The sequence below is a fragment of the Pleurodeles waltl genome, chromosome 1_1, assembly GCF_031143425.1.
Source record: "Pleurodeles waltl isolate 20211129_DDA chromosome 1_1, aPleWal1.hap1.20221129, whole genome shotgun sequence".
Classification (NCBI taxonomy): Eukaryota; Metazoa; Chordata; class Amphibia; order Caudata; family Salamandridae; genus Pleurodeles; species Pleurodeles waltl.
In genome coordinates this window covers 367279522-367302525 of record NC_090436.1, presented here as the reverse complement: position 1 = coordinate 367302525, position 23004 = coordinate 367279522, and positions in this window count along the sequence as shown.

Below are 23004 nucleotides of genomic sequence, written 5' to 3'. Positions count from 1 at the left end.
CGTGCCCAGCATCTCAGGTCCTCCCACGTTTCCGACAGTGGGTGCTCTGCCTGCCATAGACCCCCAGGGTACGCACCTCCTTGGCAATGGCACGCCATATACCCTTCTTTTGATGGGCGCTGACCTGCAGAGGAAATACACACAGGGAAATAGTATTAGTCAGACAGTCCTGCCTGTTACACTTATGGCCCACATACCCCTTCACATCACCATTTACACACACATGGGCCAGCACACAACCTGTACGTCGCCCAGGGGACATCCACCCACCCCCCTTACACGATGCCATCACACACCCCTCCATGCATTCATGCCACATGCATTGTGCCAACAGTATACTCACCTGTTGGTCTGAAGGCCCACACAGCAGTCCGTACTGGGGTAGGACCCCATTCACCAGTCTCTCCAACGCCGCCGAAGTGAAAGCAGGGGCCCTTCCCCCAGTCACACAGGCCATGGTAGGTTCCAGACACAGGTCACAGCAGCACATGCAGTGTAGGTCCTCTCCTGTTGAAGGTCAGGTAGCAAGTGGGGAATATGATAGAAAATGGCTGTCACGTCCGCAGGGGTGCATACCATCACCGCCGGCGCACATCACCATTGGCCACTGTAACCCATAGGGCCCAATGTTAACCAATGAGGAGTTGCACGGCGGTTCACGACCGCCTCCAGCAACGACACACAACGTCATCGGAATTACCTCACTATCACCTGTCCCTCCACACAGGACAGGCACACGCCATTTCGGGGGGGCATGCCCTTGATAATTACTGCATCACTGTTTAAATTTAGACATGCAGGACAATTCTCACTGACCAATTACAATTTGACAGCATGCATCGTACTGTTATTGCCCCATTGTTCAGTTTGTGACCGGCTCCTCACTCTTTTATCCCTTAGATTGCTACCGCTGCTGATGAATAGGAGATGGAGACATACCCCCGTGTACAGACCCCTGGTGGACTTGGCAACAATGGAAGACAGACACATCATCCTCACCTATAGACTTGGCAGGGACACAATCACAGAGCTGTGTGCCCAATTGGAGCCTGACCTGATATCTGCTATCCGTCACCCCACTGGCATCCCCCCTCTTGTGCAAGTGCTATCAGTGCTCCATATCCTGGCAACTGTTTCTTTCCAAGTGACAGTGGGCTAGGCAGCAGGAATGTCACAGCCAATGTTCTCAATTGTGCTGACCAGAGTGTTGTCTGCCCTGATTAAACACATGTGCAGCTACATTGTATTTCCCCAGGTGGAATATTTGGCAACAGTGAAGGCTGATTTCTATGCAATGGGACATATCTCCAACATAATTGGTGAGATTGATGGAACACATATTGTATTTGTACCCCCGCCAAAATGAACAGGCGTACAGAAATCGTAAGAGTTTCCACTCAATGAATGTTCAGATGGTGTGCCTGGTGGACCAGTACATCCCCATGTCAATGCTAAGTATCCTGGGTCGGTGCATGATGCCTTTGTCCTGAGGAATAGCAGTATCCCAAATGTGATGTCCCAACTCCAGAGGCACAGGGTGTGGCTAATAGGTGAGCCCTGGTTCCCACCCAGTGGATGTTGGTGTATGGGTATGGTGTGGGCCATGTGGGATAGTGTGTGGCTAAATGTTGTCCCTCAATATTTGCAGGTGACTCTGGTTACCCCAACCTATCATGGCTACTGACCCCTGTGAGGAATGCCAGGACAAGGGCAGAAGAACGTTATAATGAGGCACATGGGCGAAACAGAAGGATCATAGAAAGAACCTTTGGCCTCCTGAAGGCCAGGTTTCGTTGCCTCTATCTAACAGATGGATCCCTGTGCTACTCACCCAAAAAGGTCTGCTAGATAATAGTGGCATGTTGCTTGTTGCACAACCGTGCCCTGAGACGCCATGTACCTTTTATGCAGGAGGAGGAGGCTGGAGATGCCTGTGTGGCAGCAGTGGACCCTGTGAACAGTGAGGATGAGGAGGCAGAGGATGAGGACAACAGAACAGCAGTGATCAATCAGTACTTCCAATGACACACAGGTACGACAATGTTCCTTCACATTTCATTGTCATTATTGTGAAATTCTTTGGCACTGGCATGCTGTTATTTCCCACTTCTATGCCCACTTACAGTACCCTTTGGCAATTCATTTTACAGATGTTGGTGCCTCACAAAAGCTCCTGGTGTGATCACTGCAGCCAACTACAGGTCTTTCATATGTGCTCATTTACTGTACAGTTGAATTGCAATGTGTGTAACTGGTTAAACGTATACATACTTAAAAATGTGACACACTCCATAATTCTATTTTTTTCCAAGGGTGTTTATTAAAGTGCTAAGATATAGAGGGGGAAGTGCAATGGGATGGGGTGATGATGGAGAAAAGTCCAGGGAATAGTTCCAGTCTGTTTGTAGCACAGGTGCATTGTCCATGGGGACATAGGAAGGGGAGCAATGGCAATTCAAGGTGGACAGGGTGACAGAGTGGGACACAAGGGTGACGATCAGGAGAGTCTCATTTCCTGGTGGGGGTCTTGGCAATAGTCTCTGGCTTCTGCCTGGATCGCAGGAAACGTTGGGGGGTGGTTCTCCTTCTGCAGGGGGAGGGGTGCTGGTGGCCTGTGAGTCCTGTGGCTGGGCCGTCTGTCTACTAGCAGCAGCGAAGGTGGAAGGCAGTTCAGATGTCTGTCTGAGGTGTGGGCACGTTGGGTGGTTGCTGTGGTGGTGTTTCCAGATGGGGAGGCTTTATGGTGGTGTGTGACTGGGCCTGGGTAACCAGCTGTCCAGAGGTCTCTGATGGGCCAGGTTGGTCATCCAGATCCTGAAGACCAGAGTTGCTGTCATCACTGTGGGTTTCTTCTGTTGGGAGACTGGATATTGCTGGAACCTCCTCTCCGGTGACACTGGCTGGGATACCAGTGGGGATGTAAATGATGTGTTATTGTTTCTGTGTGTGACATATTATGCATCATTGGCTTGCCCTTTTTGTTTGGATTTGCCCTGGCAGCTTTCACTTGTGTAAGTTGGTATGTGGTGGGCTAGCTGATTCTCTCTAGTGTGCATGCTTTAGTGATAGGTGTCCATGCAGGGCTGTGTGTGAGGTCCATGCATTGGTAGGGCATGCAGGGCTTAGCATTGGGATGAGTGAGATGTGATGGTGGGGTGTATGGGAGGTGGTGGAGTGATGGGATTGAGGGTGATGGTATGTGATGGCATGCAGGTAGGGAGGTAGTAGTAGTAGAGAGTTGACTTACCAGAGTCCAGTCCTCCTCCTACTCCAGCCAGGCCCTCAGGATGCATGATTGCCAAGCCTTGCTCCTCCCATGCTGTTAGTTGTGGGGGAGGAGGTGGGGGTCCACCGCCAGTCCTCTGTACAGCTAGTTGGTGTCTTGCTGCAATGGAACGTACCTTCCCCTGTAGGTCATTCCACCTCTTCCTGATGTCATCTCTGGTTCTTGGGTGCTGTTCCACGGCATTGACCCCGTCCACGATTCTCTGCCATAGCTCCATCTTCCTAGCTATTGATACCTGCTGCACCTGTCCTCCAAATAGCTGTGGCTCAACCCTGATGATGTTCTCCACCATGACCCTTAGCTCCTACTCTGAGAATCGGGGGCGTCTTTGTGGTGTCATGGGTGTTGTGTAGGTGAGGGTGTGTAGGGTGATGTGTTGGGGTGTGTGATGTGGGGTGCATTGGGTGTTGTATAGGTGTAGGTAGTGTGTGGCTGTACCGCCAATGGTTTACTGCCATTTGAATATCCGCTGTGGTGATTCGTGGGTCATGATGTGATGGGCGTTGTTCTGTAGGCGTAACGGTGTGGGTTTTGATACCGCCAGTTTATCACTGACCTTTGGTGTGGCGGATTTGTGTCTGTGGCTGAATACTGATGGATTGGTGTGTTTGTGTGCCATAATATGGTGAACGGATATCCGCCAAGGCGGCGGTATGTTGGCAGCAGTCAGCGTGGTGGTAAGTGGGATTTACCTCCAATGTCATAAGAAACCTCTGCTCAAGATTGGCACCCCACCTTAGAACACCACCATACAAGAAAAAGACTATAGGTGGTACATCCTTCTCCGTTCAAGCAGCCAAACTATGGAATTCATTACCCCCAACTGTAACAGCCACAGATAACTATCTTGTCTTCAGAAAACTACTCAAGAGTTGGCTCTTTCCTTCATAACCACCATATTCAAACAACTACGGACTGCATATGCATATATTGATACATATTTTTAACTGATTATGTGTATGTTCTAGTTATATATAGTTCTTTAGAAAATATGTATCACTACTATGTCATAACAATAAACTACACACATACTCTTACACCTGTTTAACTATTGTATATTTACTCATGGTTTAAATATGTATATGTATGTACATATATGTGTGCATATGTGTGTGTATTCATGTGTGTATATATGTATGTGTCTGTGTGTGTGTTTGTATATATATATATATATGTATATATGTATATATGTATATATATATATATATATATATATATATATATATATATATATATATATATATATATATATATATGTCATTCTAAGCTTAACATGTTCATAGGTCACTGCATAGCTCCTAGATAAGTTGTTGTATTAAATACTTATGAATCCCTGCTCTCATATTATATCACACTTTGTCTACCCATCACCATATGTCATGTCTCTATCAATCTATCCTCCATTCCCACTCTGCCTCATCACAAATCCATTCTACTACTTTTATCTCCTAAATAACCCTGCCTAAGCTCTTCCCTCCTCTTCCACATCTAACTCATCCAAACCTCACTTTACTACCATGATCTCCCAAACAACCCTACTACATTCTCCCTCATGCATCTCATCTTTAACTCATCCAAACCCGCTCCTGCTACTTTGATCTCCCTAACCCTTTCCACAGACTCTTCCCTCCTTCATCTCCCCTTTACTCAACCCAAGCCTAAATCCTATTACCATAAACTCCTAATTAACACTTCTGGATTCTTCCCTCCTCCACCCCTCCATTACCTCAGTCAATCCAACTAACACTCACATATCCGTGGCTCAAATTAACTCATAATAATGCTAAAACTGTACTCATATTTACTCATATTTCCCTATACTAATCCACCACTAATTCCTTTTGGGTTCCGGAGTAGCGTGCTACTCGCCGAAAAGCACTTTGATGCCTCATCAGGGGTAGCAAGCGCTATATAAATACTATTACAATACAATACAATAATGAGGGCCTATGTGCTCATCACCTCAATGGTGCAATTTGGATTCCATATGATCCACTATCGCGCGTGTGTGTGTGCGCACGCTTTTTTAATGACGGTGTGATGCATGTTGAGGATTTTGGCCCTCATTACGACCCTGGCGGACAGTGGTAATTTGGGGAAAGTTACTGTCAACAGGGTGGCGGTACCTTTTCCCAAATTATGACAAGCCAAACTGCCAATGTACCACTCCTTCCGCCAGGGTGGTAACAGCTGCCGGGCTGGAGACTTCGGTCTTCAGCCCGGCGGGCGTCACAATCCCACCCTCAGGATTATGACCCCGCCTACCGCTATGGTTTTCGTGGCAATCTTATCGCCACAAAAACCATGGCAGCAGGCACTATCAGTGCCAGGGAATTCCTTCCCTGGCACTGACAGGGGTCCCCCCTGCCCCTCTTTCCCTCCCCAGAGTCCTCCCCCACCCCCCCTCCCACTCACGACCCCCCAACATCCACACACCTACATGCGCACACATACACACACGCATACCCACATCCACCCACGCACACACACATACATATCCACAACCCACAGCACACAACACACACTAACATACATTGAGGCATACACGCATTCACAACACACAACATACACGTACACTCACATTCATTCATTCACACCCGCATGCACGCATACAAAAACAGACACACACACTCACACACACAACACCCCCACACACGCACTCAACACCCTCCAGCCCCCTCTCCTGTCTGAGAACCTGACTCACCTGCTTGCAGGAGGTCCCCCAGCAGGAGACAGGATGCGGCGCTGCTTTCAGCAGCAGCGTCTGCCAGCAAAACACTGCCAGGCCATATCATGACTCATGATACGGTAGGCAGTGTTTTTCTGGTGCGGTGCTGCTGCCAGAAGCGCCACCTTATCGACGTCCGCCGCCATGACCTTCGATGGAATACCGCCAGGCTTCTGGCGGTATTCCATCTACGGTCATAATGCGGTTGGCGGCTGGTAGCTAAGGCAACGGTATGTTGGCGGCCGTCGCCGTGGCAGTAGGAGGCATTTAACGTCAATGTCATAATGAGACCCTTTGTGTGCACGCTTTAGTAACATGAAGTGTTACTATTTAATGTTGTACTGTTGTGTTGCGATGGGATCTGTATTCTTGGCATGCTACACTGTTTTTTTATCTACATGCATTATTATGTATATGTGTGTTTTCTCTATGGCTTGTTCATAAACAACTACAATCAGGTAAACTAGTTATGTACAAAATGAAATTCCATTATAAATTAATTTTGGTAGTAAATTCCATTTTACATTAGTTTTATGAGTGACTGGATTGGTATTTACACTGCGGTTTGTGCTGTACTATTTTTTGTGTGTGGTAGGTAATGTCTTCAAAACTGAATCTGCATATATCCCTGTATAAATAAGTCGAACATTTGTAATCTATTCAAATACAGTAATCAAAAATCAATATATAAATATTTACACTATAAACAAATATATACACCAAGAATACAAGTCCAAGGTATTCCACCATCATAGTCCGTGGACCACTGGGCCCAAAATGCATGGGCGAGGCCCACACTCAATACCCGATCAAAACGGAGAGAACACTGCTGGGGCATCAGATAGAAATACAACAGGCACCTCAGGGGGACGGGAAGGGGGGGCACCTCAGCCGGATGAGTGCACGACGCCAGATCCACGAGGAGGCTCCATGCCCACTGCTGTATCCTGGGGAGTGCAAAGCCACAGTCTCAAAAGTCTTTCCAGTGGGTGGGTTGCCCACTGCTTTATCCTGGGGAGTGCAAAGCCACAGTCTCACAAGTCTTTCCAGTGGGTGGGTTGCCCACTGCTGTATCCTGGGGAGTGCAAAGCCACTGTCTCACAAGTCTTTCCAGTGGGTGGGTTGCCCACTGCTTTATCCTAGGGAGTGCAATGCCACAGTCTCACAAGTCTTTCCAGTGGGTGGGTTTCCCACTGCTGCATCCTGGGGAGTGCAAAGCCACAGGCTCACAAGTCTTTCCAGTGGGTGGGTTGCCCACTGCTTTATCCTGGGGAGTGCAAAGCCACAATCTCACAAGTCTTTCCAGTGGGTGTGTTGCCCACTGCTGCATCCTGGGAAGTGCAAAGCCACAGTCTCACAAGTCTTTCTAGTGGGTGGGTTGCCCACTGCTGCATCCTGGGGAATGCAAAGCCACAGTCTCTCAAGTGGATGCCTTACTCCACTGGTTCTGGAGGGGGCTTTGTGCCCAGAGTGCTTCCTCCTGCCAAGGACAGAGGTACCGGATGCCTTTCTCCACCGGTTCTGGAGGGGGCTTTGTGACCAGAGTGCTTCATCCTGCCAAGGACAGAGGTAGTGGATGGGATACTCCACTGGTTCTGGAGGGGGCTTTGTGCCCAGAGTGCTTCATCCTGCCAAGGACAGAGGTAGTGGATGGGATACTCCACTGGTTCTGGAGGGGGACCTTGTGCCCAGAGTGATTCATCCTGCTCGTGGCGGCCTCAGTAGCATCTGAAGCTTTGGCGCTCATTGATCTGCGGTGCTTGTGGCGGCGGTGTCCTGTTCAGCGGTGCTGATGGGGTGGCGGCGGTGTCCTAGGCAGCGGTGCTGGTGGCGGCGGTGTCCTTGGCAGCAGTGCTGGTGGCGGCGGTGTCCTTGCCAGCGTTGCTGGTGGCTGCGGTGTCCTTGCCAGCAGTGCTGGTGGCGGCGGTGTCCTTGCCAGCGTTGCTGGTGGCTGCGGTGTCCTTGGCAGCAGTGCTGGTGGCGGCGGTGTCCTTGGCAGCGGTGCTGGTGGCGGTCTTGTCCGCCGTGCAGGTTTTTGTCGACTTGCCTGTTTTCTGTGCCCCTTCCCCACCTTGGATGGTGGCGCAACTGTCTTCCCACTCCTAACTGTACCCCTGGGAGAGGCTTTGGTGGTAGATGTTTTGCCTCTCTCCCGCCGGGCACTGGCCAACTTTTTGTGCTCTTGAGGTGGGGGACTGTCCGTGGTCTGGCTCCTTGGCACACTGGCTGCCCTGCTGTTTGGCGCACTCCAGAAGCCGGTTACTACTGGCACCACTGTTCCCGCAGATGTGGCTGAGGTGCTGGGTTGGGACCTGGAAAGGCGGGCCCTAGGAGACTGAAGGGGTGGGGGAGGTGAGAGGAAGAGGTCAAGGTTGGAAAGGAAAAGTTTTTGGGACACAATGGGACGAGTAAATGGAGGGGGTTTGGGAGTGGAGGAAGAGGTAGTGGTTGTAGGAGGTGTACGTTTGGTGACTTTGGGTGAAGGTGCATGGGCTGGAGGCTTTCGTGATGTGGATGGCTGTTGGGTAGGTCTGTGGCTGCGTTTGTGTACCTTGGGAGGTGGGCTCACAGACACACTGGGAGAGGACACAGGGGATGTGTTAATGGTAGTGGGGGTGGTGACTGCACGTGAGCGGGGTGTGGTGGTGGGTGTGCTGGTGATTGAGGTAGTGGCTGAGGATGTAGTGCATGTAGGTGTGAGTGGAGACGAGACTGGGAGGGAGGAGGGAGACGAGGAGGGGGACACAGTGGAGGCAGTGGATGTTGGTATGTCTGCATGTGTATGATGTTTGCGTGAGTGCCTGTGGGATGTGTGGTGCTTATGTTTGCCTGAGCTTCCCTTGTGTGTTGACGAGTGTGCATGCTGGTCTGATGGTGTGCTTGGGATAGGCTGAGGTACAGGGGTTTGGGTCTGGGTGGAGGAAGTTGGAGGGGGGAGGCTAGAGACAGGGATAATGGCTGCCATCAGTGCTGAGGCCAGAGTCTGAAAAGCTCGCTGTTGGGCTGCATGACCAGAATGAATGCCCTCCAGGAATGCATTGGTCTGTTGCAACTGCCTCTCTACACCCTGGATGGCATTCAAAATGGAAGACTGCCCAACAGTGAGGGACCTGAGGAGGTCAATGGCCTCCTCACTGAGGGCAGGAGGGCTGACTGGGGCAGGGGCTGAGGTGCCTGGGGCGAAGGAGATGCCCACCCTCCTGGGTGAGCGGCCACGGGGCACATGCTGAGGGGCTGCTGGGAGGGCTGTGCTGGTAGGGGGGGTGGCGGCTGTACCTGTAGATGCAGTGGGCACAGAGGGGCCGCCACTGCAAGGGAGCTCCCATCAGAGGAGGAGTCCGTGTCACTGGTCTCAGCTCCTGTCCCCGCCGTGGAGCTCCCCTCGCCCTCTGTCCCACTGGTGGCTTCTGACTCCGTTGTGTCGCCCTCCAGGGCCATATGGGATGCAACTCCCTCCTGCTCCGCTGGCACTGCTCCTCCGCCTGATGATTCTAATGCACACAAGAACAGGGAGACCACAAAAAGGGGGGGGAAGACAGAAGAAAGACATGTTGAGTGCATCCAATACCGCTACCTTTGGCGGACACTACAGACATAGAAGCCCCCTGCACTACACCGTGCACTTCCCTAATTAATCACAGGGACATGGGTTACAAGGACTATGCCCGATTGCTGCACACATGGAAGTCACAGGAGCCTGACTAGGTGTAGTTGCCTCTGAATACAGGTGGAGTGGGGTGCCACAGGGCCTGCCTTAAGAAGGGACCTTGCCTACTAAACTTGCCCTGGCCTAGGGGAACCCACAGCCCACCTCCCCCACCCAGACACCTACAATGCGCACTGAATCAGCAGAATGAGAGTGTACTCACCCCCTTGTGGCTGCTGTGATGCCCTCAAGCGCCCATCCAACTCTGGAAACGCCACCGCCAGGATCCGAAACATCAGAGGGGTCATGGTGCGACGGGCACCCCTCCCGTGTTGGGAGGCCATCCCCAGCTGGGCCTCCGCCGTCTTCCTGCTCCAGCGGCGAATGTCCTCCCATCTTTTCCGGCAGTGGGTGCTCCGTCTGTGGTGGACCCCCAGGGTCCTGACTTCCTTGGTGATGTCACGCTAAATATCCTTCTTCTGGTGGGCACTGATCTACACGAATAGTACAGGGGAAAAGGAGAAGATATAACCGTCCTTCACAGTCATTGGCCCGCATCCCTACCCTTGCCATGACGCACATGCACTCACTGTCGTATCATGCACGCCTCATTCTCCCCCCCCATCTTTCATCCACACCACTCCACACAGGCATTGCCCATTCGGCATGCTCACAGTGTACTTACCTGTTTGTCTGGAGGACAGTAGAGTAGCGTGTTCTGGGGGAGGATCCCATCCACTAGTTTCTCCAACTCCTCCGTGCTGAAGCCAGGGGCTCTTTCCCCAGACACATGAGCCATTGTCTCTTCCAGACTGAGGTCACAGAAGCACTTACAGTGTAGGTCCTCTCTTGTCGAAGATCAGGTATTAAGTGATTGAACAGATAGAAAATGGCGGTCACGTCTGCGGCGGCGCGTACCGTCACCGCTGGCGTACATCGTCATTGGCTACTGGGACCCATAGGGTCCAATGTTAACCAATGCAGGATTGCACCGTGGTCTTCGACCGCCTACCGCGACGGTGTTCAACGCCAGCGCAGTTACCTCATATCCCCTTGTCCCACCTTACAGGTCAGGCAGTCGCCATTTCAGGGGGCCACATGGCATTAATTTTGACTGCGTCACACATATCTAGGCCTTGCTTAAACACTAATACACCATATATCGTTTTTCAAACATTTCGCTATAAAATTGTGTTTACGTACCTCAGTGTTGGTGGACTCTCTGCTCGCTGTTCTCCTCCATAGAGCACGTCCACTGGGGCAGGTGGGGAGATGGCGGCATCCTCCGGTGTACAGACCGCTGGTGGACCTGTCGACAATGGAGGAGCGACATGTAATTGTCACATACAGACTTGATCGTACCACAATCCTGGAACTGTGTGCCCAGTTGGAGCCAGACCTGATGTCAGCTATCCGCCATCCCACAGGAATCCCCCCTCTAGGTCAGGTCCCGTCAGTACTCCATTTCCTAGCAAGTGGGTCTTTTCAAACAGCAGTGGCCATTGCATCAGGGATGTCCCAGCCTATGTTCTCCAACGTGTTGTCCAGAGTGTTGTCTGCCCTGCTGAAACACATGCGTAGCTAAATTGTTTTCCCTCAGGTGGAGGATTTGCCTAGAGTGAAAGGTGACTTCATTGCCTTGGGACATATCCCCAATATCAAAGGTGTAGGAAAGTACCATCTTGCCTGGCATGTTACCCCCATATTTCACTGTATATATGTTGTTTTAGTTGTATGTGTCACTGGGACCCTGCCAGCCACGGCCCCAGTGCTCATAAGTGTGCCCTGTATGTGTTACCTGTGTGATGACTAACTGTCTCACTGAGGCTCTGCTAACCAGAACCTCAGTGGTAATGCTCTCTCATTTCTTTCCAAATTGTCACTAACAGGCTAGTGACCAACTTCACCAATTTACATTGGCATACTGGAACACCCTTATAATTCCCTAGTATATTGTACTGAGGTACCCAGGGTATTGGGGTTCCAGGAGATCCCTATGGGCTGCAGCATTTCTTTTGCCACCCATAGGGAGCTCTGACAATTCTTACACAGGCCTGCCACTGCAGCCTGAGTGAAATAACGTTCACGTTATTTCACAGCCATTTACCACTGCACTTCAATCAATCAATAGTTTATTCGGTCCAGGTTTGGACCATTTGAGAAATTAAAAAATAATCATACATACAGAAGGATAAAAACCATAGACCATCAGGTAAAAAGAGACATTAGCAATTAGTACACTGCTTATATAAAAAAAAGGGTTCATAAAACTACATAAAAAGTTTCATAAATAATTTAGACAAGACTCTTAAAATAGTGTCTGGATCTTGCCCTATACAAGAAGCTAAATGCTAAAATAATACGAATCAATTGTTAAAAACATATAAACTATTCTAAGACGGATTTGTACATAAGATAAGACATAGAAACTACATACAATAGGTCCTGTTTACAAAAGTTAGAAGTCAATCAGTGGAAAATGGAGCCCTAAGTTAGTCAGTTCTCTTAAATAAGTTGAACAGATAAATTGCATCTTGCCATTTATAAAATTATATGCGCCAAGGGGCTTATGAGTCACTTCAATTGGGGTAACCCACTAGACAACATGCACGGAGATACAGTCTTATGTCCTTGATAGATCGCACTAATGATTTCGCTCAGACTATTATGACAGGATGCTAATTCGCTAACTTCTAGACCGTTCTTCAACCAGTGGATTTAAGATCTGTAATGATTCTACTGCGGATTTTCCATGCTGCTGCCAAATATTTAGAAACAGAGCTCACTACCAGCGTGGAAGTGTCATATTTACACATTCTATATACACTGTTTCGGTTTTGTGTTGACAGTGTTTTGCACAGAGGAATAATCCACTTCCCTCGAGGGCATTTGTACAAAGGACAGAAAAATAGGACATGCTCAGAAGTTTCCTTGCATAGATGGCAGTTTATGCATTTGTCAGATAAAGGATTATTGGTCGACAAGCAAGCCGTAAAGCTGTTGACTGCCAATGTTCCATATCTGAACTGAAGTAGTAAAGAGCGGGCACGGGCTGGTATAGGGAGATCCAGGAAGCTTTCAGGCAGAGGTTTGTGTTTGACCAGCAGAAACTCTGCTGTCAGCCGACCTAACCCAGTTGAGCCGAGAGATTCCTCATGAATTTTTTCCCAATATCGATCTTTGATCAGGCGTCTAGCGTTACCAGAAATCATCTCGGGATTCTCCCAATAATGGGATAGATTCAGTTTGACCCAAGCCGCTTTCATCTCCCTTAGCCACCTTACTTTTTCCCATCCGTAGCAAGGTGGCAATAGTTCTTTAACTGCTGACCTGAAGGGTTCAAGTTCTTCCGTTTTCCATAGTCTGACCCAGTACAGAAGTGGTCTTAAGCATGCTGTATCTTTAATGCTATTTAGACCCAGGTCCAGTCTTAGGGGGTGCATCGGCGAGCCCTTCCCTAGTCTGGATATGTGTCTAAGGAAATTATTTTCTTTGATTTGAAGAGTGTCCAGTTGTCTGTGAGATCCCCAAAGTTCCTCTCCATATAGGGCCGCGGCACGGATTTGGGCTTTGTACATTTCTGAGATAAGTGTCAGAGGGGGGCTTATTGCAGTGCAAGCCTTACGTCCTATCGCTCCACATCTTTGGCTGATGGTTAATGCCCCTTTCCTTATAGCTGCATCCCAACTGCCCTTATCAGATAGTCTGATGCCCAGGTAATCGTATTCCATTACCCTCTCCAGGTGAATTGAGTCCATCTTTATATTTGCTCTAAGCTTCTTGTTCGGGGCACTGTATATCATGAGTTTAGTTTTCTTAACATTTATATCTAACCCGTAATCTCTGCAGAATACCCCGAACTGGTTAACCAGATTTTGGATTCCCATAGATGATTTAGACAGGAGGATAGTGTCATCTGCATAGAGTAGGCATGGAACTTTGATTCCGGCCAGCTTTGGGGAATCATTAATGCAATTTGCTAAATACTTGATACAATTATTTATGTATAGAAGAAAACGAGTAGGGGCCAAAACACACCCCTGTCTGACTCCCCTCTCGATAGCCACTGCTTCTGTTAGATCACCATCCTTACCGCTCCTGATTTGTGCATAAGTATTCTCGTGTAGTCGGGTGATAAGTTTCAAGAGGCCGTGTGGGATACCCATATTGGCTAGTGTCAGCCATAGCTGGTTTCTGGGGTCCAGATCAAACGCGGCTCTAAGATCAATAAAAACTACAAAAAGGTTTCCTCCTCCCACTTCCACAGTCTTCCATTTTATTGTTAAAAATCTTAGCACCTGATCTATGGTAGTAACTGCTGGCCTAAACCCTGCTTGTAGATCAGAAATGGCATTGGTTTCCAAAATCCATTCTTCTAGACGGGACAAAATTTGCTTTGCAAAATGTTTTTGAAAGTTGTCAAGTAAGGAGATTGGACGGTAGTTGACAGGGTTAGAGGGGTTACCTTTCTTAAAGATGGGAACTATCTCTGCTCCCATCCAGGAACTCGGGACAGGTGCTCCTGCAGTTACCGCATTGGAAATGAGGTTCAGATATGGGGCCCATATATCCGGGTTTGTCTTGTATAAATTGCCTGGTATTTTAACAAGGCCGGGGGCCTTTCCCCATTTCAGTGAAACGATCGCAGCCCTGGTTTCAGCCAGGGTAAATTCAATTTTGGGGGTCTCAGTAATCATGATATGGCTCAATTCCCTGGTAGTAACACTGGTAATCCCAGAATATAATCGGGAAAAGTGATCTGTCCATTCTACAGGGAGTATTGAGGCACCAGGTGAACGATTAGGTTCTTCACTGGCATCAGCCACCAGTTTCCAAAATTTCGAGGTGTCGTTTATTTTAGCAGACTCCAGGAGGGAAACCCATCTAGATTCATCCCATCTCCTACAGGCTCTACTTTGTTCCTGTTTATAATCTTTCCTAGCTTCCCTTATATGATCTGACTGGCCTCCTCTTAAAGCTCTCAGCAGTTTGTGCTGTGCTTCCCTGTATGCATCGTTAAACCACCTTGCGTTGCACTTCTTTTTAACTTCTTTTGCAGGCTCGTTAGTAAAAAGATTTTTTAGAGAATTAAAAAATTTAGTGTGGGCTGCTATAAGCCCACCACTATCTTCTAAAGGCTGAGAAATGCAATCCATGTGATCAGCCAACTGCCTGTAGACAGATGCCAAGGTGACTGTGTTGGTGTTCAGGGGTTCCCATCTGACATTTCGTCTATTGTTGGTCAGTGCGAGCTGTTGTTCGTAAGTCTTGTGACAGGAGACTTCAAGTAGGGGTAATAATTTCCTAAGAGATAAAATCAATGGCTCATGGTCACTTTCCTCATGTTCTACAATATTCATGTCAACCATATAGCCCCACAAGCGGATGTCAAGCAAAATATAATCTATCTGGCTCTTCTGTGTCCCACGCCTAAATGTAGGGTGAAGATTTGGGTCCGAACGGGAGCGACCATTGCAGGCCCGCAGGCCATGTGCCAACATAATATCCACAACCTGATGTGTTCATCTATTTATTTTTGGTCTTTTGCTTGACACCAGTTGAGGCATACCCCAGTAGGCGTCTTCATCTTTGTATAGTTCCTGGGCCAGCAAATAGGGTTCGAAAGTGACATTAAAATCTCCTGCAATAAGAATAAAGGGGGAGGGTGATTTGCAAGAGAGAAAGCTGTCCAAAATAGTCAATGTGTCGGACTCATATTTGCTACCCAGGCTCCTGTTATAGATACCACTGCACTTAAGTAACTTATAAGTCACCTATATGTCTAACCTTTACCTGGTAAAGGTTGGGTGCTAAGTTACTTAGTGTGTGGGCACCCTGGCACTAGCCAAGGTGCCCCCACATTGTTCAGGGCAAATTCCCCAGACTTTGTGAGTGCGGGGACACCATTAAACGCGTGCACTATACATATGTCACGACATATGTATAGCGTCACAATGGTAACTCCGAACATGGCCATGTAACATGTCTAAGATCATTCTGGCATTGGGGAGACAATTCCATGATCCCCCGAGTCTCTAGCTCAGACCTGGGTACTGCCAAACTACCTTTCCCGGGGTTTCACTGCAGCTGCTGCTGCTGCCAACCCCTCAGACAGGTTTCTGCCCTCCTGGGGTCCAGCCAGGCTTGGCCCAGGAAGGCAGAACAAAGGACTTCCTCAGAGAGAGGGTGTTACGCCCTCTCCCTTTGGAAAAAGGTGTCAGGGCTGGGGAGGAGTAGCCTCCCCCAGCCTCTGGAAATGCTTTGATGGGCACAGATGGGGCCCATCTCTGCATAAGCCAGTCTACACCGGTTCAGGGATCCCCCAGCCCTGCTCTGGCGCGAAACAGGACAAAGGAAAGGGGAGTGACCACTCCCCTGACCTGCACCTCCCCTGGGAGGTGCCCAGAGCTCCTCCAGTGTGCTCCATACCTTTGCCATCTTGGAAACAGAGGTGCTGCTTGGCCACTGGACTGCTCTGAGTGGCCAGGGCCAGCAGGTGACGTCAGAGACTCCTTCTGATAGGCTCTTACCTGTGTTGCTAGCCTATCCTCCTTCCTAAGTAGCCAAACCTCCTTTTCTGGCTATTTAGGGTCTCTGCTTTGGGGAATTCTTTAGATAACGAATGCATGAGCTCATCAGAGTTCCTCTGCCTCTCTCTCTTCACCTTCTGCCAAGGAATCGACCGCTGACTGCTCTGGATGCCTGCAAAACTGCAACAAAGTAGCAAAGACGACTACTGCGACCTTGTAACGCTGATCCGGCCGCCTTCTCAACTGTTTTCCTGGGGGTGCATGCTGTGGGGGTAGTCTGCCTCCTCTCTGCACTAGAAGCTCTGAAGAAATCTCCTGTGGGTCGACGGAATCGTCCCCCTGCAACCGCAGGCACCAAAAGACTGCATCACCGGTCCTCTGGGTCCCCTCTCAGCACGATGAGCGTGGTCCCTGGAACTCAGCAACTCTGTCCAAGTGACTCCCACAGTCCAGTGACTCTTCAGTCCAAGTTTGTTGGAGGTAAGTCCTTGCCTCCCCACGCTAGACTGCATTGCTGGGTACCGCGTAATTTGCAGCTGCTCCGGCTCCTGTGCACTCTTCCAGGATTTCCTTTGTGCACAGCCAAGTCTGGGTCCCCAACACTCTAACCTGCAGTGCACGACCTCCTGAGTTGTCCTCTGGCGTCGTGGGACCTTCTTTTGTGACTTCGGGTGAGCTCCAGTTCACTCTTCTTTGTAGTGCCTGTTCCGGCACTTCTGCGGGTGCTGCTTGCTTCTGAGTGGGCTCTTTGTCTTGCTGGACGCCCCCTCTGTCTCCTCACACAATTGGCGACATCCTGGTCCCTCCTGGGCCACAGCAGCATCCAAAAACCCTAACCGCGACCCTTGCAGCTAGCAAGGATTGTTTGCGGTCTTTCTGCACGGAAACACCTCTGCAAGCTTCTTCACGACGTGGGACATCCATCCTCCAAAGGGGAAGTTCCTAGTCCTCTTTGTTCTTGCAGAATCCACAGCTTCTACCATCTGGTGGCAGCTTCTTTGCACCCACAGCTGGCATTTCCTGGGCATCTGCCCACTCCCGACTTGATCGTGACTCTTGGACTTGGTCCCCTTGTTCCACAGGTACTCTCGTCCGGAAATCCATCGTTGTTGCATTGCTGGTGTTGCTCTTCCTTGCAGAATTCCCCTATCACGACTTCTGTGCTCTCTGGGGACTTAGGTGCACTTTGCACCCACTTTTCAGGGTCTTGGGGTGGGCTATTTTTCTAACCCTCACTGATTTCTTACAGTCCCAGCGACCCTCTACAAGCTCACATAGGTTTGGGGTCCATTCGTGGTTCGCATTCCACTTCTAGAGTATATGGTTTGTGTTGCCCCTATACCTATGTGCTCTCATTGCAATCTATTGTGATTGTACATTGCTTGCATTGCTTTCTATTGCTATTACTGCATATTTTTGGTATTGTGTACATATATCTTGTGTATATTTGCTATCCTCATACTGAGGGTACTCACTGAGATACTTTTGGCATATTGTCATAAAACTAAAGTACCTTTATTTTTAGTATATCTGTGTATTGTGTTTTCTTATGATGTTGTGCATAGGACACTAGTGGTATAGTAGGAGCTTTACACGTCTCCTAGTTCAGCCCAAGCTGCTCTGCTAAGCTACTCTTTTCTATCAGCCTAAGCTGCTAGACACCTCTTCTACACTAATAAGGGATAACTGGACCTGGTGCAGAGTGTAAGTACCCCTTGGTACCACTATAAACCAGGCCAGCCTCCTACAATAGGTGCCATTGATGGGACACATGTGGCCTTGGTCCCCCCCGCAGGAGTGAACAGGTGTACAGAAACCAGAAGAGTTACCATTCTATGAATGTGCAGATGGTGTGTTTGGCCGACCAGTACATCTCCCATGTAAATGCCAAGTTTTCTGGCTCAGTGCATGACGCTTACATTCTGCGGAATAGCAGCATCCCTTATGTGATGGGGCAACTCCAGAGGCACTGTGTGTGGCTATTAGGTGAGGACATGGACCCAATACAGTGTGACTAGGTGTCTGGGGATGTCCCTAAGAGTTACTGTGTGTCTAACAGTTGTCCCTCGCCATTTGCAGGTGACTCTGGTTACCCCAACCTGTCATGGCTCCTGACCCCAGTGAGGAATCCCAGGACAAGGGCAGAGGAACGCTACAATGAGGCCCATGGGCGAACTAGGAGGATTATAGAGAGGACCTTCGGCCTCCTGAACGCCAGGTTCCGGTGCCTCCATATGACAGGTGGTTCCCTATTCTACTCACCAAAGAAGGTGTGCCAGATCATCGTGGCCTGCTGTATGCTTCACAACTTGGCTTTGCGACGACAGGTGCCTTTTCTGCAGGAGGATGGTCCAGATGGAGGTGTTGTGGCAGCTGTGGAGCCTGTGGACAGTGAAGACGAGGAAGCAGAAGAAGAGGACATAGACAACAGGAACACAGTGATCCATCAATACTTCCAGTGAGACACAGGTAGGAAGACAACACTGCCTGCTACATCTGATTTAATTCTTCTACCTCTCATCTGTCTGTCATTTTCACCCAGTGTATGGACACTGAGTTGTCACTTTCCCTTTCGATTTCACAGATGTGGGTCCCACTGTGTGACCTCTGCTTTGTTTCCTCATGGACTAGAGCTGAGGGACATAGGTATGTTGACAATACAATTGACATTGCTATTTCCCTCAGTTATTGCAAATACACATTGGTGAAAGCACAGACTGACTCCAGATAGTTTTGTGATTTAAGGGTGTTTATTTAAGTGCTAAATAGTGGAGGAGGTGGTAAAATGGTCATGGGTGATGGTGGAGGAATGTCCATGGCAGAGTCCAGTCTATTAGTCTCACAGGTGCATTGTCCAAAGGGGCATAGGAAGTGGAGCTAGGGCAGTTTAAGTATGGACAGGGTGACAAAGTGGGACAGAAGGATGACAATCAGGGTGGTCTCATTTCTTGGCAGGGGTCTTGGCATTGTTCTCTGTCTTTGTCCTGGATCTCAGGGACCGCTTGCGGGGTGGTTTTCCATCTGCAGGGGGTGGGGTGCTGGTGTTGTAGTCCTGTGGCCGTGCCTCCTGTCCACTAGCGCCGGCGGAGGTGGTGGGCAGTTCATCATGGTGTCAGGGGCCCCTTGTTGTGCCACAGTGTCCCTCCTGGTGTTGACGAGTTCCTTCAGCACCCCTACAATGGTGCCCAGGGTGGAATTGATGGATTTGAGTTCCTCCCTGAACCCCAAATACTGTTCCTCCTGCAGCCGCTGGGTCTCCTGAAACTTGGCCAGTACCGTTGCCATCGTCTCCTGGGAATGGTGGTAGGCTCCCATGATGTTGGAGAGGGCCTTGTGGAGAGTGGGTTCCCTGGGCCTGTCCTCTCCCTGTCGCACAGCAGCCCTCCCAGTTCCCCTGTGTTCCTGGGCCTCTGTCCCCTGAACGGTGTGCCAATACCACTGCCCCCAGGTCCCTGGTGTTGTTAGGGTGGGGGGTTAGCCTGGGTTCCCTGTAGTGGTGGACACACTGCTGCTTGACATGTCCTGGGGACAGAGGTATGGGCCCGCTGGGTGGGTGCTGTGCTGGTGTTTCCAGAGGGGGGAAGCTCTGTAGTGGCCTGTGCCAGTGTGAGGGGAACCGACTGTCCCGAGGTCCCAGATGGGCCAGGCTGGTCATCTTGATCCAGTTGGACAGAGCTGCTGTCATCACTGTGGGCCTCTTCTGTGGGTGGAGTGGACATGTCTGGACCCTCCTGTCCGGTGACGTTGGGTAGGGGTCCTGCAGGGGTGTAAAGGCATGATTATTGCATCTGTGTGTACCCTGGTGTGCAATGGGCGGGTGACCCTGTACCCCAGTGCTTGCATTCTTGTGAGGGACCTTCGGAGATAATGGTTTATGGGGGTGCATGGGTATGTGCAGTGGACATGCTTTGGTGATGGGTGTCCATGCTTTGGTGTTGCATGCAGGGCTTGGGTTTGGGATGTGTGGTTTGTAATAGTGGGACATGTGTGAGGAGTTGGAGTGATGGGGGTGAGGGCGAGGGTGGGGGTATGTGATAGCATGCAGGTAGGGTGGGGGATATGGTAGTTAAAGGTTTGACTTACCAGAGTCCATTCCTCCAGCTACTCCTGCGAGGCCCTCAGGATGCAGTATAGCCAAGACCTGCTCCTCGCATGTTGTTAGTTCTGGTGGAGGAGGTGGGGGTCTGCCGCCAGTCATCTGAACCGCTATCTGGTGTCTTGAGACCACGGAACGCACCTTCCCCAGTAGGTCGTTCCACCTCTTCCTGATGTCATCCCTAGCTCTTGGGTGCTGTCCCACTGCGTTGACCCTGTCCACGATTCTACACCATAGCTCCATCTTCCTAGCTATGGTGGTGTGCTGCTCCTGTGATCCGAATAGCTGTGGCTCTAGCCGGATAATTTCCTCCACAGAAAACCTGGGGTGTCTTTGCGGTGCCATGGGGTGGTGTGGGTGATGTGTGGGGTGGTGTGTGTTGTGATGTGTGGGGTGATATTTAGAGGTGTGTTGTGTGAGGTGCATGGATGTTGTGTGAGTGATGGTGTTGAGTGCCTGTGGATGCTAGTGTTGTTTCTGGTGGTGTCTCTCTCTGGCCTTCTGTCACAATTGTTGTCGTTGGGGTGTGTGGGTGGGTGTTTTATATTGTATTGGGTGTGTGGGAGTGGTGTGTGTATGTGTATCAGGTGTGTGTATTTGGAATTGTCCAATGTGGTAGTGTTTTGTAAATGTGTGTGTATTATGAGCGCGCGGGGTGTACCGCCAATGGAATACCACGGTTGAAAGACCGCTGTGTGGACTCGTGGGTCGTGATAGTATGGGCGTATTCCTGTTGGCGTGACGGTGGAGGCTTTGTTATCGGCAGTTTATCACTGACCTTTGGTGTGGCGGACTTGTGTGGGTGTCTAGATTTTTGCGGATTCTGAGTTGTGGGTCATAATAGCTGTGGCGGAATTCCGCGGCGGTGTGTTGGCCGTCTTCTGCACGGCGGTAAGCGGCTTTTACCGCCAATGTTGTAATGACCCCCTATGTCTCTTTTTATTTGAGGCATGCCCTGATAAAGCGCCTAGAAACAAGTTGAAGTCCAAATACCCTAGACCTTCCCTTCCATTTAAGGTGGCTGATACCCCCTTCTATTGACCCCAATATGTTATTATTTCTCACAAAATTTGGGAAGGATCCCAACAAAGGGGGTCGATCGAGCCTGGTCAAATTGCCAGGATAGACTTTTGGACCTAGTTAGGCCTTTAACTTGGATTTTTGATTTGGCTGAAGAGGCAAATATGGAAGGTAATCAAGTAGATCCGAGACGCTCTCAAATTGGGCTCAGACAGCAATATGCATGTTAGGCAATGCCAACGCCTATATCTCTCAGGAGCAGCGGAAAAGCCTTCTGCTCAAATTGGCCCCAAGCTCAGTTCTTTGGCAACCAAGGAGGAAGGACCTAACACGGATGGCCTTCTCTTTGGTGACTCATTTATAAAGGAGATGAGCAGATATGTTTCTGCAATTACTTCTTTGGACAAGGCCCATTCTTCAATGAAAATAATTTTTTTCCAACATGTTTTTGGAAAGGCCGGCAAAGGAAGGGGTCTATTTGCCAGCCATTATTTTTCAAGAGGGCAATCCCTCGGCAGAGGCTCCTTTATTCAAGGCAACCAACAGGAGTTCTATCAGGGGTACAAAACCCCAATCCTATCCCCGACGTTTCCATGGAAGCCATTACAGGGGATACAGATCCAAAGGAGGCCAGCTTGCAGGTAAGGATTTCCAGTTCTGGCCTCCCTCCTGTAGGAGGCAGACTGGGATTTTATCTAAACGCTTGCCTATGTATAACCTCAGATCCTCGGGTTATCCAGATGGTTTGAGGTTATTGCATAGAGTTGTATCAGGTGCCTTGGCAGACTCATCTGCCTCAGCCTCTTCCTTTTTCCCGATATCAATTCCTTCTGGTTCAGGAGGAGGTACAATTCTTACTAACAAAACGGGCTATAGAAGAAGTTCCATACGACCCTTCTGGGTTTCTCAGTACCATCTTTCTGGTTCAGAAGAAGAACAAAAAACATCAACCAGTTATGAATTTGAAAAATTTCAACAATTTCGTAGTATACCATCATTTCAAGATGGAGACTATTTGCCATCTTAGGGATCTTCTACTTCACAACGATTGGTTGGTCCGCTTGGACCTTCAAGACGTGTATCTCTCGGTGCCCATTCATCCCTTCTACAGGAAGTTTCTTCAGTTCCAGTGGGGGACCTCTTTCTTTCAGTTCAAAACTCTTCCTTTCTGCCTTTCATTGGCCCCTTGGTGTTTCACCAAGATCCTCAAACCAGTAGTAGCCTTCCTCAGGTCAAGGGATAAGGCTCATCGGCGATCTCAACGATTTCCTCATCATGTCACAGGACAAGACTTGCCTCATGGATCAATTAAACCTCTGTCAGGATCTCTTGTCGCGGCTGGGGTTTCTCATGAATCTTCAAAAGTCTGTCTAAATTAGTTCCCAACGGCTCGAATTTCTTTGTTTCATAGTGAACACTTGAGATTCGGTGATTTCTTCTCCCTCAACAGAAGGTGACTCTGATAAAGAAAGAGATTTTCCACGCTTTCTCTATCCCTCTCTGTTTCCTCAGATCTCTATCTGGTTTGGTAGGCATTCTTTCTTCCTCCATTCAGGCCATCTTTCCAGGTCCCCTTCATTAAAGGGCCCTTCAGAGGTTAAAAATCCGTCACCTTTGCAAGGGTCTAGCCTACTCAGATCCGGTCGTTCTAGATCCCGAGTCCAGGGAAGAGCTTTCCTGGTGGATGAGTCACTTAGA